The sequence below is a fragment of the Puma concolor genome, chromosome B4 (genome assembly GCF_028749965.1).
Source record: "Puma concolor isolate L17-30 chromosome B4, mPumCon1.1.hap2, whole genome shotgun sequence".
NCBI classification, from domain to species: domain Eukaryota; kingdom Metazoa; phylum Chordata; class Mammalia; order Carnivora; family Felidae; genus Puma; species Puma concolor.
The window spans coordinates 64,747,117-64,768,700 of record NC_141673.1 but is presented as its reverse complement, the minus strand read 5'-3'; the positions used below and the strand labels follow the sequence as shown (position 1 = coordinate 64,768,700).

The following is a 21,584-nucleotide window of genomic DNA, read 5'->3' as shown; positions in this document are numbered from 1 at the left end:
GCCAGCCACTGGTTGCAGCCACTTAAGAAAACAGTGTTCTTTTTTCTTTTTTAAAAATGCTCATCTATTTATTTTGTGAGAGAGAGAGAGAGAGAGAACACAAGCAGGGGAGGGGCAGAGAGAGGGGGAGACAGAGAATCCCAAGCCGATTCCACACTGTCAGCACAGAGTCCAACGCGGGGCTCCCATTCACAACCGTGAGATCATGACCTGAGCCAAAGTCAAGAGTCTGACGCTTAACCAACCGAGCCACCCAGGTGCCCCAAGAAAACAAGTTTTCTTTAATTGAAGAACTTATATAGGCATGTGGTTAAAACATTTTTTTTCAAGCACTATAAAAAGGTATGCGGTGCAAGTGACATTTTTTCCCCTCCTTAGACCTCTAGTCCTCTCCAGAAATCACCTCCGCATAGTCATCCACTCTTCCCCATCACTAAGCTCTTCTGTAGAACAGGTCTGAATTCCTTGCTCCTCAAGAAATCCTGTGAATTTCATTATTTTCTCACAGTCTTGTTTTTATTTCTCGGTCATTTTAGATTCTGTTTCTGGGCGTTCTGAGTTTTGCTTTTTACATTATTGTGCTTTGGGGATTCCCCCCAGAAGGCAGGAAATGTGGTGGAGAGCAGATCGGTTGAAGCAAGCGAGACAAGGGCAGCTGACAGGACATCAGCTCTGGCCCTTATCAGGTGTCTTCCTTCCGCATGTAGTCCCTGGTGAGGGGGATGCCCACCTCTAGGTGGGGCAGAATGACCGAGACTTGCCCATTAGGGCAGGTGCTGGCTGCACTTCGCAGGCCAGGGTTACAGAGGAAGCGGCCATGACTTTGCCAGGCAGGTAGAAGTGGGGTTAATGATGCCCAACATTGCTGTAAAGCTTGAGCAGATAACTGATGTGAAAGCATGATAATTTGGTTCTTCTGTTACATCTGTTTCTTTTTTTTTAATTTTTTTTTTCAACGTTTTTTATTTATTTTTGGGACAGAGAGAGACAGAGCATGAACGGGGGAGGGGCAGAGAGAGAGGGAGACACAGAATCGGAAACAGGCTCCAGGCTCTGAGCCATCAGCCCAGAGCCCGACGCGGGGCCCGAACTCACGGACCGCGAGATCGTGACCTGGCTGAAGTCGGACGCTTAACCGACAGCGCCACCCAGGCGCCCCTACATCTGTTTCTTTATCTTCTCTCCCTATATTCCCCTTTCCTCCTTCTCATCTCATTTCCACGCCCCAAAGAGAAACACGCAAGGCCAGAAACGTTCTAGGATCCCAGGCAGAGCTGTCCCAAGTTCTGCTACAATCCCTCATGTGTAGTTAACTCACCTCCTAGTTCAATAGGAATTACAGATAATTTCCTTATCTGTAAAATGGGTACTAGGGTAAGGTGAGTGAGGTATTTGCCTTAGGTGCAAAATTGAAGGGGACATCAAACCTCAGTTAATCGAGTAATATTTAATATGATATTTTAATACACCCAAATTAGTGCAAAAAATCTATCTTGAACAAAGTAGCAACAATGGTCTTTTGAAATGTTAGAAAGTTTCTATTTTTTCTGTTTATTTATTTTAAGAGAGAGAGAGAGAGAGAGAGAGAGAGAGAGAGCGCAAGTGGGGGAGGGGTAGAGAATGAGAGGGAAAGAGAGAATCCCAAGCACTGTCAGCGTGGAGCCCAGTGCGGGGCTCAAACTCATGAACCGCAAGATCGTGACCTGAGCCGATGTCAGACACTTAACCGACTGAGCCACCCAGACGCCCCTGGAAATTTTTTGTAATTATGTTTTTTTTTTTTTTAATTTTTAAATGTTTACTTTATTTTTGAGAGAGAGGGAGAGAGAGAGACAAAGTGTGAGTGGTGGAGGGACAGAGAGAGAGAGGGAGAGACAGAATCTGCAGCAGGCTCCGGGCTCTGAGCCATCAGCACAGAGCCCAACGCGGCGCTCAAATCCACAAACCATGAGATCCTGACCTGAGCGGAAGTCAGGTGTTTAACCGACTGAGCCACCCGGGCGCCCCTAATTATATATTCTTATTAAGCACCAGCTTAATATTGCAGAACATTTCAAATTATCTTTCAACAGCCCATTCTTCCCTCCCTCACCCAAATTCTTTATAATAAAGAGCTCTTGAGGTAAAGACATACTCCCTTGTCTCTGTATAACCCTTTATCAAATAAAGGCCAAGAGCCGTGTACATCCGCCCTCAAATGCTGCCCCCGGCTGTTGAGGCAGCGTCTGCCCAGACTCAGAGCCTGAAAGACTCTTTGTTCAGGAACCGTGTCTTTACAAAGCAGGTCCACCACTTGCCGGGTTTATCCTCCTGAAGGTCAAAACCTTTCTCGGCGTCTCAGAGCCAGAGTCCAGTCTCTTGCCTTAGCTGCTATACGTGGGCCCTCATCATTTCCCCTTCCCCTTTGTTGACAAGTTTGGCATAAACCGAATTAAGTGGAAGACCGGGTTTCCAGGCATGGGAAGACTAGAGATTCCCATGGTGTGCGTTTCTCTCTCACCGTGGCTTTTGGAATCGCATTTTTGGGGTTCCATGAGACACCAAGATGCTCCAAAATGTAGAGTTCTGAATACCAAGTTTCTGTCAGCCTCATTCTAATCTCACGGTTTCTGAACAAGACATGGCCTCCAAGCAATAGATGGCTTTGTCCGTCATATCTATATCCTTCTGTCTGTCTAGGGGTGGGTTGTTTGAACTGACTTCTGATAGGCAGCAGTGCCATGATTCCAATGAGTTTGGTGCAGGGCTTGCGACAGAAGAGTGATCAACTGACATCTTGGGGGTGCCCCGAAGTATCAATTTAAAATAAACGATAGTGACCTGCTGGGCCGTATAGAAGCCTGAGGCAAAAAGAAAAGGTGTACCTCATATACATTTAAAAAGATTTTTTTTTGGATGCCCAGGTGGCTCAATCCGGGAAGCATCTGACTTCAGGTCATGATCTTGAGTTTCATGAGTTCGAGCCCCGCATCAGGCTCCTGCTTGGGAGTCTCTCTCTCTCTCTCTCTCTCTCTCTCTCCCTCTCCCTCTCTCTCTCTTTCTCTCTCCCTCTCTCTCTGCCTCTCCCCCATTTGCATTTTCCCTCTCGCAAAATAAATAAATAAACTTAAAAAAAAAACAACTTTGAAGTCTACAGCATAGAAAATTTGCCTGAGTCTCCAGCCTGCTGGCCTGCCCTGCCAGTTTCGGACTTGCCAGTCCCCACAACTACGTGAGCCAATTCCTTAAAAGAAATCTCTCTCTCTCTCTCTGTATATCTTGTGTCTCCAGAGAACCTGACCAATATAGTGGTTATGCATGAGGTGAGACTGCAGACATCGGGCGAGTATGGAGAATCCACTGGAAAGTACGGCTGGTCACAGGTTTAGGCCCAGCCTTCTAGGCCTCTGCCCCGTTTATGGCAGAACTGGCTGGCATCTTCATCCTCTGTGGAACCTGGTTTAAAAAACTTTTTTTTTTAAACATTTATTTATTTTTGAGAGACAGAGACAGAGCAGGAGCAGGGGAGGGGCAGAGAGAGAGAGAGAGAGAGAGAGAGAGGGAGGGAGAGAGAATTCCAAGCAGGCTCCTTGCCGACCTGGGGCTCAGTCTCATGAACCGTGAGATCATGACCCGAGCCAAAATCAAGAGTCAGATGCTCAACTGACTTAGCCACCCAGGTGCCCCAATCTCTTGGTATTTTATATTTTGGGTGCTGTTGTAAATATTACCTACTGCAGGAAATGCTTGGTCAGTTTGTCTGCTGTATAACAGAAGCCTCCTTCTATCATTCAATGAGTAATTTTTCTTCTCTTGGAAAATCACATGGGATTGGTGAAGGGTGACTATGGACTCTTCTAGTTACATCACACAAGGGCTTCTTAAAATCACTAAATGTTGTATGGAAACCAATCTGACAATAAATTATATTAAAACCAAAAAAGCACTCAAGATGCCCAGGATCTATCTTATGTGGACCTTTGGCAAAAGAGAACTTTAATAATTGCAAAGAATAAAGCATCTAAATGCTCACAAGGTTTTGCTGTGAGAACATTTTCTGCCCCAAGTTAATGATATCTTATTGTTTAATAGCTTTCCTTAAAAAAAAAAAAAAAAAAAAAAGATATGCGCATTGAACCTTCTGAGACAGAGGTAATTGGATCTTAGCCTGACAGTCATTTTACCCAGAGGGAAATAATAAAAGGAATAATAAACTGTCCCCCAGGTGACAGCAAAATCTTCGTTAATCTATTCCGAAAAGATAGAAGAGGTTCCTATCTTCTTAAACATTTGAAAAAACAGTAAATTTCATTGGAGAGGGTTGAAATGCTATCTGATATCATCTGAATGTTGTTTAATATTGTTTTAGGTTGAAAATGATTGAGAGGTGATAGAATAACTCAACAGTAGTTTTTTTTTAATGTTTATTTATTTTGTGTGTGTGTGTGTGTGAGAGAGAGAGAGAGCGAGAGAGAGAGAGAGAGAGACAAGGAGAGAGGGAGAGAGAGAATCTCCAGCAGGCTCCACACTGTTGGAAAAGAGCCCCATGTTACCTGAGCTGAAATCAAGAGTCTGATGCTCAACTGAGCCACTCAGGTGCCCCAACTCAACAGTAGTTCTAATGTCCTTTTATTTTTATTTTTTAAATAAAAGGACATGATATATATTTTTTATTATTTTATTTGAGAGAGAGAGAGAGAGAGAGAATGAATCTCAGGCTCCACACTCAGTGCAGAGCCCTGGATGCAGGGCTCGATCTCACGATGGTAAGATCATGATCTGAGCCAAAATCAAGAATCCGGCACTTAACTGACTGAGTCACCTGGGTGCCCCCTAGTGTCTTTTTAATATCCTGAACTTTTAAAAAAGTTTTTATTATTATCATTATTATTTTTTTTTTTTAGTAATCTTTACACCCAATGTGCAGCTCGAACTTACTACCCTGAGATCGAGTCATATGCGCTTCTGACTGAGCCAGCCAGGTGCCCTGCACTTTTTGGCTCACTGCTTATTAATCCTGTGGAATTTTGATTTTCAATAGGTTACACATTCATATGGCACAACAATCAGACATTGAATAGTGAGGTGTGAGTTTCCCTCCTACTCCATTCCTGGTCGCTTAGGTTTGCTCCCCAGAGGCAGCCACCGTTACCAGTTCCTTTTGATTCCTTCCAGAGATGTAGCCCAGAGAGGGGGTCACCTTGATTGTAGCAGTTACCTTAACTAGTAAATTGTTTCACTATATTGTCTGAAATGGTTAAAGTTGTTATTAAAAGAAGTCAGCTGGGGCACCTGGGTGGCTCAGTCGGTTGGGCGGCCGACTTCGGCCCAGGTCACGATCTCGCGGTCTGTGAGTTCGAGCCCCGCGTCGGGCTCTGGGCTGATGGCTCAGAGCCTGGAGCCTGCTTCCGATTCTGTGTCTCCCTCTCTCTCTGTCCCTCCCCCGTTCATGCTCTGTCTCTCTCTGTCTCAAAAATAAATAAAACGTTAAAAAAAAAATTAAAAAATAAAAAAAAAATAAAAGAAGTCAGCTTACTGAGCTCTCTTTGTGGCTCTGCTTTTTAATGGATTCTCTGGGGGTTTCTATTAGACAGACATATCAACAGCATATAATATTGGCAAGGTGGAAACAGTTTTGGAGCGAGAACTGGGTTGAATTCTGGCTCTCCCAGCTACCAGATGTCTGATTTTTAAATCCAGCCTTCATAAAATGTAGCGCTCTCCAAAGGCAGTGTGTAGGTACAAAATGGTCCTTCCTTCCCAGGTGTGGTAAGGAGTAGGCAGAGACCACACAGGGCCAGGTCCCACCCCTCCACCCCCTTCTGGGTTTGTTCAACGTGGACCTGTGGATAAATCCGGGGCGATTTGATCTCAGTGATTTCTAAACACCCCGAGATCAAGGGCGGAGCCTGAAAAGGCAGCCCTAAACTAGAATAACCTTTTCTTTCTCCGTGAAAGAGTGGCGGTCACGTTTGCTGAGAGCAAGTGAAAGTGGATTTTATTGTTTAAAATTAAAGATTTACAGAAACTCGTTGAAGAGCTACTGACTATCATTGAGGCCCTATGAACTCCCCGCAGTGGTAAGTGGGTAGAACAGTTGGACACAGTGGGAATGTGCATGGGTTTTCTTAGAGGTGGGACCTATTGCCAGAGAGGGGGTTGGTATTTAGTGGGGAATGGCATAAGAAAAATCCATGCTTAGTGAGGGGAAAAAAAAACCCCACATATTCTTACTGGTCCGTGGTGTTTTATCAACTTGAAGGGATGCTCCAGAACATCTCAGGGACTCCTGATGCCTTTAACCACTCCATGGTAAAAAATGATCTGGGATGTAGATTATCTCGCTTGCCTACACATGATTATTCTTGCAGAAACTCAGAGAGGAACAGGAATGCACTTCTTCATATCTTCTACTAAAGAAGAGGGACCTGAAGAGGTGCCTTGATACATGCGCATTCTGCCAGACTACAGTAAGATGTGACAGGCGTTTTGCCACAATAAGGGGTGAACTCAAACTTTGAAAAGGTACTGGCTCCACTTATGAATGATCAAGACTTAAAATAGCCTGGGGTTCAGCTGTTCTAAGAGGTTCATGGAAAACTATTCCAGGCTTAACCAAACCCAGTGACTTAGCAGGTACCAAACAAGGATGCCTCAAGCATAGAGGCAGCAGGCCCCCTGCAGGGAGCTGGGGAGGGAGTTTTAGGGCCCTGATGGACTCTGTGATGTGTCATCCTGTCCTGGCATTTGATATCTTGCTGAACCCACAGGCGCTAAGTTTCAAGGTAAATTAAGTTCTTGGCCCCACTTCCAACACACGCTCGTACCTGCATGGGTGTGCGTGTGTGTGTCCGTGTGTGTGTGTGCGTGTGTGTAGGCTTCCTCCCACCAACAAGTGGTTCTCAGACACCTGCTGGGTATCCTGCAATTCAAGTCAGTTCTGAAGACAGTGGCAGTATCAGATTCACAGGTTAGTGGTTCCATCTTATAAGACTGCCCCCCTCCTCCACTTCAGAAGCCAGTTGCAAGCCTGTGTTGTTACCTGTGCTTCTGATGGACTGGTTTTAAATCAGAGGTTCCCAAGACCCCCTTTCTGGCTTTGATTAACTTGCTAGAATGGCTCACAGAACTCAGAAACATTTCACTTGCTAGATTACTTGATTATTGTAAAAGGATATAACTTAGGGATAGCCAGAAGGAAGAGTTGCATAGGGCAAGGGATGTGGGAAGAGGTGTGGAATTTCCAAGCCCTTTCCAGGCACACCACTCTTCCCAAATCGTGTGTTCACCAACCTGGAAGCTCTATGAACCTTGTCCTTCCAGGATTTTATGGAGGCTTCATGATACAGGCAGGGTTGATTAAATCATTGACCATTGGCGAAATGATTCAACCTCCAGCCCATCCCCCCTCCCTGGAGGTCATAAGGTAGGACCGAAAGTTCCAACCCTCTGATCACATGGTTGGCTCCCGTGGCAACTAACCCCCATCTTTAGGTGCAGTGCAAAAGTCACCTCATTAGCATTACACAAGAGACACCTTTAAGCTCTCAACACTTCCAGAAATGGCAAGGGTTTTGGGAGCTGTGAGCCAGGAACCGTGGGTGAAGACCAAATATATCTATTTTTTCTTTCTTTTTTTTTTAAACTTTATTTATTTATTTATTTAGAGAGCATGCTCACGAGTGGCGGGGGGAGAGAGAGAGAATGAGAGAATCCCAAGCAGGCTCCGCACCATCAACGCCGAGCCCAATGTGGGGCTCAAACTCATGAACTGTGAGATCGTGACCTGAGCTGAAATCAAAAGTCAGACACTTAACCGACTGAGCCATCCAGGTGCCCCCCCCCCCAATATATATTTCTTATCAATCATAATATCTAGAGTGGTCTGGGCAGTTTACCCCTTGGCATTTATTGGTCCCTTGGTGATTAATCTAAGCTCAACCCTGTGGTCCCATTCTCCTTGCCAGGGATGGGCAAAGAAGAGTATCTGCTGGGAACCTCTGAGAAAGCTCTCATTCCTTTTGAAAAAACAGTCTCAAGAATAAGACAGCCCCTGAGAAGCCTACCTGAGAATAAAGCCCACACAATGTCAGGGTGGAGCAGAGGGACAACAGAACCGGGGTCCCTGTTGACACTGTTGAGCTGGAGCTGATGCTGCTCACGGGATCCATCCCTCCCTGGTGTCTCTGATATGAGAGAACCCAGTGGGCTGACTGGATCAAAGGGAAATCTGGGGGCACCAGCCTAAAGGACCTAGACCTCCTCTGTGGGCTTTAAGATTTTGCCTTGAGTCTACGAAAACTAGAATTATCTACAGAACCCATAATGCAATGGGGTATATGCAGCTCGGTATATGGGGCTGGGTGGGGGGGAAGGGCTGATAGAACTACCCCCAATTCAAGGAGACAGAGAGTGACTGCATGAAGTCCCTCAGTTGCTGGTGGTTCTGTAATGTGGGCAAGTTGTTTAACCTCAGAGATGATAAGGGTCTGCTGTGAAATTTAGATGAGATAATATTTACAAATCGCTTACTTGCTCAGAGATGGTAAACACTCTGTGTTCAACAATAACAACAACAACAACAACACAGGCACACCAGGCCACTCTCTCTCCCCACCTAAGGAGAGCCATTGAACTCTACTAAAAGTGCTGGGGCCACTTAAGCCTGAGTAGGACAGTCAGTGGAGCCAAGGTGTGGCTTTCTTGGTAGGTGACTATAACTCCACCCGAAAGTTTTATTTACTCATTTTCAGAGTTTCAGTAGGAGCCTTGCAGCTCCATGAGCTTGACTGACCCATGAAGTTTGGTCTGGGATTGAGAGTGGGCAAGAATGACCACTTGGATCCTGCTCAAAGTTCTTTCATTTTGGTTTACTCCTAAAGCAGCTGAAAGCAGTACACAGGAGGGAAATGAGACAAAGGTACATCCAGGTGGGTGGCTGCCACTCCCCACGGCCTCTTGTGTCAATTCCCAGAGAAACACCTCACTCCAGAGTCTGGAGGTGTCGGCAGTCAATGGGGAGCAAGACGTTGGCCAGACCAGACAGTACAGGACCATGGGTTCGTTACCTTTCTACCTCTGCCACGTCATACCCAGGAACAACAAAGTATCTCATAAAGCAATCATTCTGATACTCGAGCCATGTCGCTCGGGTCTAAGTCCAAGCCTTGAAATTCTTCCTGTATCACCCTTGGTGCAAGCACTCCTTATCTGTACCTATGTTGCATACAGGTGCTTATTAGCCTGGAAGGAGCCTGGTGAATTCTTAAAAGCTGTATGAATTGTGAAAAATTCCCCCTTCCTCTGGGCCAGTGCAGAACTGTGTCAGGACACAAGCTGTACAACCACATGTTGGACAGAGTTCCCATTTCTGTCCAGGGCCTGCCGTCGTGGACTCGGTCTCCGGGTAGACAAGGGAAGCGGGCTTCACTCAGGGTGAAGCCTGACTTACGGGCAAACTCTAGGAATCCCACTGCTTAGTCAGTGTTGCTGTTTCCCTAAGAATACACCCAAATCTGATGTCAGGAGCTGCATGGAGCCTGATGACAGCTTTGGAACCCGGGGCTGCCTGCTGAGCACAAAAATGTTAGTCTGTGGAAGTTGACTCCTGACCAAATGCAGGAGAGATTGGGAAGCTTGACTATGCACAAGGACACACAGGGGTTGGGACAGTCAAGTGTAAAGGACCACACCTTCTTTGTCTGGCATATCATCAGGGGACTACCTCCCTTTGATTCTTAGTCCATGAAATTCAAATGAGGCCCAACTCACTCCCCAGCACCAACAGTGAACCTGCGATCCTTTGGCCACAGTGTTTGGGTTAGGGTTAGGCATAGTACCCAAAGCAGACTACTCAGAGCCTCCTCTGAGATATTTCCTGAAACCAGCATAAAAAACAAAACAAAACAAAACAAAAAACCTTTCCCTCCTGCCCATACGTCCTACCCTCCACCCACGTGACCACTGTGGAATCATTAGCTGAGAAGAGGATTAAGTTGAGAGCTGCTAATGGCTAGCTACCATGGCCGTAGCAGGAGAAGGAGAGTCAGCCTGAACATGAAGCCAATACTGAGAAAGCAGACAATAAAGGAAAGAGTGAGAGGAAGTGTGTCTGAAGTCATTTATTCCTAGACTTCTCCCTTTTCAACTTTGTTTTCTTTCTTTCTTTCTTTCTTTCTTTCTTTCTTTCTTTCTTTCTTTCTTTCTTTCTTTCTTTTTCTTTCTTTCTTTCTTTCTTTCTTTCTTTCTTTCTTTCTTTCTTTCTTTCTTTCCTTTTCCTCCTTCCCTCCCTCCCTTCCTTCCTTTCTCCATCCCTCCCTCCCACTCTCCCACTCTCCCTTCCTCCCTCCCTCCCTTCCTTCTTTTCTTTCTTTTTAGAGAGAGAAAGCACTCACAGAGGGGCAGAGGGAGAGAGAGAAGAATCCTAAGCAGGGTCCATGCTCAGCTCAGAGCCCAATGCAGGCTCGATCCCATGACCCTGGAATCATGACCTGAGCTGAAATTGAGAGTTGGATGCTCAACTGACTGAGCCATCCAGGCCCCCCTTCAACTTTCTTTTCTTTCCTTTTTCTTATTTCCTCCTTTCCTTTTCTTCTTTTTTCCTTGTTTTGGTTGAAATTTTTTTGAGTGTGTTTTTGTTACTTGCAACCCAAATAAAGAATCTGACCAATAAATAGTGTGTGCACTGAATTAATGTATTGCTAGGGCGGGGAGCTATGTTCACTTAAAACCAGGCCTGGCAGGGAGGAAGCAAAGAGAAACTTCCAAGAAAAACTTAGAAAATGATGCTTTTGGATCTCTAGGGAGCAGAGGTAGGGAGCTGAGTGGTGACTAATAGTGGAGAAGGTGAGGACATATTGGATTGGGAGGGATGGACCACCCATCCTCCTAGGCTTTATCCTATGAGATGCCCTTGAACCAGCCAATCTCCCTGGTAGAACTTGGAGATACATGGGAAGCCAGGAGAACTGGTTGACTTTCCCTTGGGGGGTGAGATGACCCCAAGACTAGAGAGGCAAGAGCCTGGTCAGGTGTCTGGCCTATCTCCAAGCCTCTCAGGGCATGCTGCACCTCAGTCCCTGTTAGTGCTGGCCAACCTAGGGACATCACCATTTCTCTACTTCATTACAACCTTGGGCTCAAGCCTGTTGATGTTCTATGGCCAAATATGTCCCTCATGTTTGCTTTGGAAAGGTTATACCCAAATTCCCCTCTAGAATCTCCTCTGTTGCATGTAAATAGTGCTGCTGTAAACCCCCTGGGTGCATGGGTCTGGTCATTTTCCTGGGGTAAACTTCTAGAAGTGGAACTTGTTGGGTCAAAGGTTATGAACATTACCAAGGTTTTTGATTTTTATACCAGCAGAAAATATTATCCATTACTAGAAAACAGACATACAGATTTCCACCCTTGTCAACTAGGAGAAGGCTGATGGCCAAGTAAGTAATGTAAGAGGTGACCTGTTTTTCAGAAATACAGACTCATGTCACAATGTCTATAATAAATTAAATTAAGACCATAATATGTGCTGTGGATGCAGCAGATCACATGGCATTAAACAAATTGGACTGCCTGGTTCCCTGGAGACAAGGGCTAGAAAGCACCGGAGAGAAGTAACGGGGTTCTCAGGGTGCCTTCTTGGAAGTAGGAAGTGTTGCAGACAGCAGCTGTGGTTGCATTTCCTGAGGGTAACTTCAGTGCAAGTCGGGGGTAGCACCAGAGGAAGGCAAAGGACATTTCTCTCAGGGAACTCTTTGATGAGGGAGATCACCAGCTACAAACAAAATGATCTCAGGAGAGAGATTTTGTCCTGGAACAGGCGAGAATGTTCTACCATTCTGCCCACAGTTGGAAAGATTAATGTATTTGACAATGTCTTCAGAATGCGGGAAGAGCTGTAACAGAAGAACGGATGTAGGGGATCCGGGGGTGGCACGAAGGAGGGAGCCATTAACTTCGCCTGTTGGAGAAAGAGGGGCCATGACCTGGTTTGTGAAGAATGAGTAAAAGTTTGCCAGGTGGGTGAGTGGGAGAGACGCAGGTAGAGTGAGGGGCGTATGTGTCACCCGGGTGGCCCTTCCAATTTGGGCTACAAAAAACATGCCCCGGCGAGTCCACAGAATTTAGCGCTCCAGGCACCATATGCAATGATGTAGGATCCCGAAGTACAGTCTGGGGTCCTCTGAGGCCCACTCTCTCCCCAAGACCCTTGGGTTACCAATGTTGAGTAACCACAGGGCCAGTGTGGTGCTGGCCCAGCAGCCTTGCTGCAGCACAGGGCTGGTAGTCAACCAGGGACTGACTTCCACCCGTCAGTCCTTAGGTGGAAGCTGGGTGAACTGGAGGCATTTGAAAGGACAAAGGTACTGGGGTGATGTCATGCCCTGAGGGTGTGCCTCTCAAGCTTGGGCTCCTTGCTTAGGAAAGCACACTCTTAGCTGAACTGGTCAGCATTCCCTGTTTAAAACCCTCTGTTTTTCCACCAGGAGCTCCGTTTCCTGCCCCGGTGGGGGAGAGTGGAGAGTGCACAGCTTCTGATCATAGACGTGTGTTAATTTCCAGGGCTGCTATGAGACAAAGTACCACAAACGAGGTGACTCCAAACAGAAATGTATTGTCACACAGTCCTGGGGAAATCTGCAGGGCCACGCTCCTTCTAAAATCTGTAGTTGGTGGGGGGTTGGTGCCTGCGTGGCTCAGTAGGCTGTGTCCGCCTCTTGACTTTGGCTCAGGTCATGAATCCAGGGTCCTGGGATCAAGCCCTGAGTTGGGCTCTGCGTTGAGCGTGTAGCCTCTCTCTCTCTCTCTCTCTCTCTCTCTCTCTCTCTCTCTCCCCCTCCCTCAGCTCCTCTCCCCTGCTCACATGTGCCCTCACTCTCTAAAATAAAAAAAAAAAAAAAAATAAAGCTTGTAGGAGAATGCTTCCTTCTTTGTGGTTCCTAGGACTGTAGACACAACCCTCTAATCCTCAGTGTTCACGTGACTGTCTCTCTGTGTCTTCATATGGCTGTCTTTTTATAAGGACACCAGTCATATCGGATCAGGGGCCCACTCTACTGCGATCCGACCTCATCTTAAATAATCACACCTGCAGTGACTCTATTTCCAACTAAAATCCCATTCTGAAGGTACTGGGAGTTAGGACTTCAACATATTTGGGGGAGGGTGCGGAGGGCACAATTAAACCCCTGACAGCGTCTCTCAGACACAAGGCAGAGCTTTCCGATGGTAAGGACTGGAGCTCCCCGTGCTCTGAAGTGTCGCTCAGAGGTGGCAGCTCGGGAACATGGTGTTCCAAGGCTGTTACAAGATCCAAGGCTGTCCAGCATTGTGGCCACAGGAAGGTGTGGGCCGCAGGGAGCAGGGGCTGCCAGAGCCAGACCTCGGTGCTGTGGGTCTGGAGGGAGAGGGTAGAATTGAATTCCCGTCAAGGGACCCATCACGGGGCCCTTTCTCAGGTGTTCTTCGAGGAAAGAGGCTCCCAGTGTAAAGCTCATTCTGGAGCATATTCCTTCCAGAACTGGTAAGGAGTGAGGAAGGGATCTCACTAGATACTTGGGTTTTTTTTTGTTTTTGTTTTTGTTTTTTTTTTTCTGAGTTTCCTTGGATGTTTTTGCCCTTAAAAGAAATAGAGAGTATTAGTATGGGGTACAGTGCTGTGTGCTAGGGAGCACATATCAACCCAGCTGATAAGTTTATTATGTTCTAAAATTTATAGATGAGTAAAAGGAGAATTAACATCTTTAATAAAATAAAAGTTTTTCCTACCAAACAGGGTGTGCCTTTTGGTTTAGTCAAGGCTTTTGTGCCACTCGGCAGAACTTGATTTTTTCCCTATAGTTCTTGCATATTACTTGTTTGCTAAGACCTTTGATCTCTTTGCTTATTACTGTAACAAGAATCTTCTCTTGTTCTAATCAGTTGTGCTTTGTGTTAATAGGAAAGCTATTGAGTTTTGTACAATAATCTTGTGCCCAGCCACTTTTCTGAATTGCCTTTTTGTCTGTGGCAGTTTTCAGTTGATTCTCGTAGGTTTTCCAGGTTTATGATTACCTAGTGTATTCCTTTATGATTTTTTATATGTTTTATGTTTTTCTGTTAGTAATGTCCATTGGCTAATCCCTCCTACCCATTAAGTAATGAAGGTGACTGTGATCATCCTTAACTAGTTTCTGACTTTCCTGGGAATACTTGTAGTGTTTTCCTGCTAAGAATAATGTGGCTTTGTTGTTCTGGTTAGAGTCACACATGAATGCATCTGGGCTTGAGTTCATTCATCTTTTTTTTTTAATGTTTATTTTTGAGAGAGAGAGAGTGTTGCATGAGTGGGGGGAGGGGCCCAGAGAGACAGAGAATCTGAGGCAGGCTCCAGGCTCTGAGCTGTCAGCACGAAGCCGATGCAGGGCTTGAACCCATGAGCTGTGAGATCATAACTTGAGCCAAAGTCAGATGTTCAACTGACTGAGCCACCCAGGTGCACCCCCCCCTTTTTTTTAATGTTTATTTTTGAGAGAGAGAGACAGAGTGTGAGCAGGGAGGGGCAGAGAGAGAGGGATATACAGAATCTGAAGCAGGCTCCAGCTCTGAACTGTTTTCACAGGGCACGACTTGAGACTCAAACTCACGAACCATGAGACCATGACCTGAGCCAAATGTGGGACACTTAACCGACTGAGCCACCCAGGTGCCCCTCATTCATCTTTTCAGTGGAGAGTATTTGAAACTTTCTTGTCTCTCCCTCTCCCCACTGCCATCCACTGGATTTTCTTTTTCTTCTAACAGTCTTCCTTTTTATAGAGCATTTGCCATTTAATTGATATTTTTACTTACACAGAGTTGAGCAAAATTTCTTCGCATCAAAGAAATAGTCTCATTTACATATTCTTGTTTACTATTTTTTGCATTTATGTTTTCCCCTTTACCTACCCTTCCCCCATGCTATGATTTGGTTAGCTGATGGTTTTTTCCCCCCTAAAGAATTAGTTTTGAGGGGCACCTGGCTGGCTCAGTCAGAAGAGCATGTGATTCTTGAGCTGGGGGTTATGAGTTCGAGCCCCACGTTGGGTGTAGAGATTACTCAAAGGAAAAGAATTAGTCTTGAGTATATATTTTCCCAGATTTATTGAGATATAATTGACATAAAACTTTGTGCAAGTTTCAGGTGTACAACGTGATGATTTGATACATGTATATATTTACAAACTGATTACCACAATAAGGTTAGTAATACATCCATTACTTCACATAACTTTGAGGTATATAATACAGTCACCATGCTGTACCTTAGATCCCCAGAACTTATGTATCTTATGACTGGAAGTTTGTGCACTTTGGCTGACACTTCCCCATTTTCCTTACCCTCCAGCCCTTGGCAACCACCATGGTACTCTCTATGAATTTGGCATTTTTAGATTCCACACATAAGCGATACTCTACAGTAGTTGTCTTTCTCTGTCTGACTTATTTCACTCAGTGTAATGCCCTCAAGGTCCATTCATATTGTTACAAATGACAGAATTTCCTTCTCTCTTTTTAATGGTTATATAAGCTAACTAATATTCCTGTGTGTGTGTGTGTGTGTGTGTGTGTGTGTGTGTGTGTGTGTACACGACATTGTCTTTACCCATTCATCTGTCTATGGATACTCAGGTTGTTTCCATGTCTTGGCTATTGTGAATAATGCTGCAATAAACATGGGGACGCAGGTATTTCTTAAACATAGTGATTTCATTTCCATTGGGTATATATCCAGAAATGGGATTGCTGGATCATATGGTAGTTCTATTTCTAGTTTTTTTCTTTTGAGGAAATATTATGACTCTTTTCCATAGTGGCTGCACCAATATATATTCCCACAAATGGTACACAAGAGTCCCCTTTTCTCCACATCTTTACCAACACTTGTTACTTGTCTTTTTGGTAATAGCCATTCTAACAGGTGTGAAGTGATAGCTCATCGTGGTTTTGTTTTGCATTTCCCTGTTGATTAGTGATGTTGAGCATCTTGTCATATTCCTGTCGACCATATGCATGTCTTCTTTGGAAAAAATGTCTGTTTATATCCTTTGCCCATTTTTAATTGGATTTATTTTTTTTGCCATTGAGTTGCATGGATTCCTTATACCTTTTGGATATTAACCCCTTTACCAGATATATGGTGTGCAAATATTTTTTCCCATTCCCGTAGACTCTACTTTTAATTTTTTGAGATTTTTCTCCCATTGACTGCCTTTTCCTTTTGTTGATAATTTGCTTTGATGGGCAGAAGCTTTTAAGTTTAATGTAGTCCTACCTATTCATTCTTACTTTTGTTGCTTGTGCTTTTGGTGTCATATCCAAAATAATCATTGCCAAGACCAATGTCAAGGACCTTTTCTCTATGTTTTCTTCTAGGAGTTTTACGGTTTTAGGTCTTACATTGAAGTCTTTAATGCATTTGGAGTTAAGTTTCGTGAATGAAGACTTTCATTCTTTTGCATATGAATATCCAACTTTCCCAACTGCATTTGTTGAAGAGACTATTTTCCCCACTGAGTATTCTTGGCTTTCTTGTCAAACGTTAGTTGACTGAATATGCATGAGTTTACTTCTGGGTTCTTGGTTCCGTTCCATTGGTCTATGTGTCTGATTTTATGCCAGTACCATACTGTTTTGATCACTATAGCTTTGTGATATAGTTTGAAAAGTTCCCAAATACATTTATAAGCTCTATTGTTTTTCTGTTTTCTCATTTAAGTTTCTAGTTTTATCTTTAGGAAGTCTTTAGTTTTTCTGTGGCTCCTTTTTTAACCTTGTGAGTGGGATGTTTAATTCATTTATTTTCATTTTCACATTTATGTGTTTTACTATTTAAATCAATAAAATATTTTTGTCTCTAGTCTTCTGCAATTTCAGTTTTAATTTCTCTTCTTATGAATTAATTACTTAAGACTTTTTAAAATTCCATTTAGTAGAGTTTAAAAAACTTTGTGTTACCTATTTCAAGTTTAATTACATTATCATAATAGAATGTCTATTAAGCTATAGAATTTATTCAGTTTTCTTTTGGTCTAATAGTCGATTCTGGTGAATTTTCCATAAGCCCTTCAAAAGATGTATTTTTTGTTTTCAAAGTATAGAGTTCAATATATATCAATTAGATCAATCATATCAATTTTGTTACTCAAATGTACGTCTTTATTTTTTTGTATTGTTCTGTCACAGGCTAAGAGGGGTAAAATAAACTCTTACACTAATAATATGTGTGTTGATTCCTTCTTGTTTTTTCAGTAAACTTTGTTGCTATGTTATTTGGTTGCACAGGTATTTGTTAAATCCTCCTGGTAAAGTAAATCTTTATTGTTATAAAGTGCCTATAATTTTTACCTTAAACCAGTATTAGCAAGGTAGGATCTTGTTTTCCTGCTTTTCATTCCTTCCATTACTCCTTCCCCCCACCTTCCCCCACATCTTTCTTTATTTTGTCTATGTGGTATATTTTTTAATGCTTTTATTTTTTTTAATTTTTTTTTAACATTTATTTATTTTTGGGACAGAGAGAGACAGAGCATGAACGGGGGAGGGGCAGAGAGAGAGGGAGACACAGAATTGGAAACAGGCTCCAGGCTCTGAGCCATCAGCCCAGAGCCCGACGCGGGGCTCGAACTCACGGACCGCGAGATCGTGACCTGGCTGAAGTCAGATGCTTAACCAACTGCGCCACCCAGGCGCCCCTTTAATGCTTTTAAAAAAATGTTTATTTATTTATTTTGAGAGGCGGGAGGGAGGGGCAGAGAGCGAGAGAGAGACAGAACCCCAAACAGGCTCCTCACTGTCAGCACAGAGCCCAATGCAGGGCTCGAACCCACAAACTGTGAGATCACGACCTGAGCCAAAATCAAGAATCGGACTCTTAACTGACTGAGCCACCCAGGTGCCCCTATGTGGCATACTTTTGCCCATCCTTTATCTTTAAAACGTACTGAGTCATCTTGCTTTGGGCGAGACTCTTCTATTTCGGTGGCAATTTGTACTTTTGTCCTTTGGCCAATTCAGGGCAGCGATGTCCTGAAGTAGTGCCCACTGGCCTAGGGATTTGGCTGTTTGATGGAAGCCTTTTTTTGTTTGATTATTTGTGTTTTTGAAAATGTCTTTATTTCACTTTCATCCCCTGCCTTTTTTGGCTATTTCCCGACATTTTTTTTCCCAGGAGAAAATTGTGTTTTGTTTTAAGAGCTAACGGTGTGATTTTAATATTTAAAAAAATTACAGTATAGTGGATATAAAATATTACATTAGTTTCAGGTGTACAATATATAATTAGATCCAACAATTATATACATTACAACTTTTAATTATGAAAATTTCAAACATAGTGGGGAGATGAAAAACAAGGACAATGGACATCGGTAAAGCCTCCTCTGGATTCCAGAATTGTTAACATCTTGCCATATTTACTTTATTCCTCTCTCTCTCTCTCTCTCTAGTCATATCTGTTTCTATATCTATATTGATCTATCATTCATTTTTAAAAGTTTATTTATTTACTGAGAGACAGAGGCAGAGAGAGGAGAATGAGAGAGAAGAGAGAGAATCCCAAGCAGGCTCTCCACTGTCAGCGGGGAGCCCGATATGGGGCTTGAACTCATGAACCGTGAGATCATGACCTGAGCCGAAATCAAGCATTAGACGCTTGACTGAGCCACCCAGGCGCCCCTATATTGGTTTATCATTTAAAAGTAATTTGTATAAAATTTACATACATATGTTTTGTAAGTCCCTTCCAACAATTCTTAGGGGACAGGGACCAGAAGTTCTGGAGAGACCCAAACTAATAGGTTAGAATTAAATTGTGCTGGCATTAGTTCATTTTGCTTATGCCAAACAAAGTTGATTGTTTCTGTATCTGTTTTAAGGCTGGATTTTTTTTTTTCTCAGCTCTTCATTGGCTGGCCATCTCATAGCTCTGGGTGTCCTTGGTAAATCTAGCAAACATTCTTTCTTATATTTTATGAGAAAAGACCAGAGAACCTCTGCCTTCTTTAAAGAGGAAGCTGGCCTTTTCAATGTGGCACAAGATTAGGGGTAGAAAAAGACATATCAGGGAAATACGTTCAAATTCTGTGTCTGTTCCCTTTTGCCCCAGCCCAAATGTCTGAATGGGTCTCTTTTTTATTAACTGCAAAATAAAAGGCCTCAAGGGATGTTTCCCTAGGAGCAAGAGTAGCTTGGCTTGGATTTATATCTATGTCAGATAATGCGATTCTAGAGATAAGTAGGTAAGAGTTATGTCCCTATTCCAGCCACACTTCAGCTTTAGAATCTGTCAAATGTTCTGTGTGCATTTACAGATCCAAATAAATAAATAAATAAATAAATAAATAAATAAATAAATAGAACTACCATATAATCCAGCAATCCCATTTCTGGATATATACCCAGTGGAAATGAAATCACTATGTTTAAGAAATACCTGCATCCCCACGTTTATTGTAGCATTATTCACGATAGCCAAGACATGGAAACAACGTGAGTATCCATAGACAGATGAATGGGTGAAGACAGTGTCAGACAGATCCAGAGAAGGGGATACAAAAAAGTTAAGAGTATATAGAATTCTAGGAATGTGAGCTGTTGAATGTGCTGCCACCTTAAGGATATCCTAGGCATACTGGCTAAAAGGGAAGGGAAGAACTTGCCTGCTTAGCATAATAACAAGCTCAAGAGGTCTTATCCCCAAGCAGATAAGATGTGGAATGAAACTGCCTGATTTCTAAGCATCTGCGTTTGACGAGAAACGGATAAAACAGGTGTATTTCATTAATACAGATGTGTTTGGATCTGATATCAAGGACTTGGCAAATGGATCTTGGTTAACACCCACTTCTCCTAAATTCCTGAATGATTGCCCACCTGGATCTGGAAATCTCAAGGCTTCTTTCCTCAAAGGCCTGCTTTTCTCTTGTGGTCTGCTCCCTCCTACCTCTGCCTCTGTGCAAATATCTTACTCGTGATTCCACATGAGGCAGAGTGTTGGTTTTTGCCATCTTATGGGGGTTCCCTCTACTTGGTCTGGAGCAAGGTGTGAATGAGTACAGTCTGGGGAATTTCTGTGGACCACGTTGATGATGACGAATGGCGGGGGAGGGATTTTCCCAGTCAGGAGTCCACTTTCGTGGCGTTTCATTGTTCTTCCCTTATGATGTGTAGTGTTTCAGGCTGGCAGCAGGCTGTGAACAAAGAAATTGTATGCGGTAGTCTCTTCCGATATGCTGTGACTTGGCAAAGGGCTGAAGGCAAAACCATGCACCTGCATGACCTTTTTAGCTAGACAAAGAATCCTCTCTCCCCCCAGCCCCCCAGGAAATACTCCCAGACCACAGCACAAACAAGCCCTAATTAAGTCTTTCCTCGGATCCTGATGTCTTTTCCTCTAACCTTTCCTTGGGTTTAGATGTGTAATTAAGAAGAAAGGGTGGGGGAGAACAGAATCAGGTATAAGACACAGCTGGAAATTGGGAGCTACTTAATAGCCAGTGAAGTCTGGAATCTGTTCTGGTGGCTCTTCTGATGGTTTGAACACAGCAAGGGATATGGTAAAATGATGGGGAAATTAAGATGCTTTTGATGAAAAAAATTGGTTGCAGTTATGTGACTGAGCAATTTGCTCAGACATTTTGAGTTTCTTGTGTTTTTGCCTTTTTGTTTCTGAATAAAAGAATTTCAATGTTTTTCAGCCAATATTTAAAGATAATATAGGTGTTTGGTGCTTCCCTGGGAAGGCTGTGAACACACCCTTACAATTATATGCAAAATTTGAGGCTTTGTGTAGTTATCTGAAAAGAGAGTCCCATAGATTTTAATCATGTCCCCAGTGGGTTCAAGACCTGTTCTCTTCCCCCAGAGTTTAAGAACTACTGGTATTAGGGGCACCTGGATGGCACAGTCATTTAAGCGTCCAACTTCTGCTCAGGTCATGATCTCGAGGTTTGTGAGTTCGAGCCCCGCGTCGGGCTCTGCGCTGGCAGTGCGGAGTCTTCTTGGGATTCTCTTTCCCTCTCTCTCTGCCCCTCCCTGCTCGTGTGATCTCTCTCTCTCTCAAAATAAATAAATAAAAGCTTGAAAAGAAACCCCGCTGGTATTAGAGAAGGATCTGGAGACAAAATCTGGAAGGATAGCCATATTTGGAAGCCATGGAGACATGATGGAGCCTATAAAAGTTGTGGAAGGGGGCGTCTGGGTGGCGCAGTCGGTTAAGCGTCCGACTTCAGCCAGGTCACGATCTCGCGGTCCGTGAGTTCGAGCCCCGCGTCAGGCTCTGGGCTGATGGCTCGGAGCCTGGAGCCTGTTTCCGATTCTGTGTCTCCCTCTCTCTCTGCCCCTCCCCCGTTCATGCTCTGTCTCTCTCTATCCCAAAAATAAATAAACGTTGAAAAAAAAAAAAAATTAAAAAAAAAAAAAAAAAAAAAAAAAAAAAAAAAGTTGGGGAAGGAAGCAAGCCCCGGACAGACCCATGGGAGGCAGTGAGTGGTTAAGCCTGCGTACTCTGGAATCAGATACACCTGAGCTCAGAGCTTAGCATCCTCTTCACTTATTAACCGTGCTGGCTGTATGATGGGGCAAGTTGT

At 43.8% G+C, this 21,584-nt stretch overlaps 1 pseudogene; it reads right to left on the bottom strand.

Moving 5' to 3' along the window:
- Nucleotides 1-2,187: 2,187 nt before the first annotated feature.
- On the bottom strand, nt 2,188-15,360 carry LOC112867475 (actin-related protein 2/3 complex subunit 3 pseudogene; annotated as a pseudogene).
- Nucleotides 15,361-21,584: the final 6,224 nt, after the last annotated feature.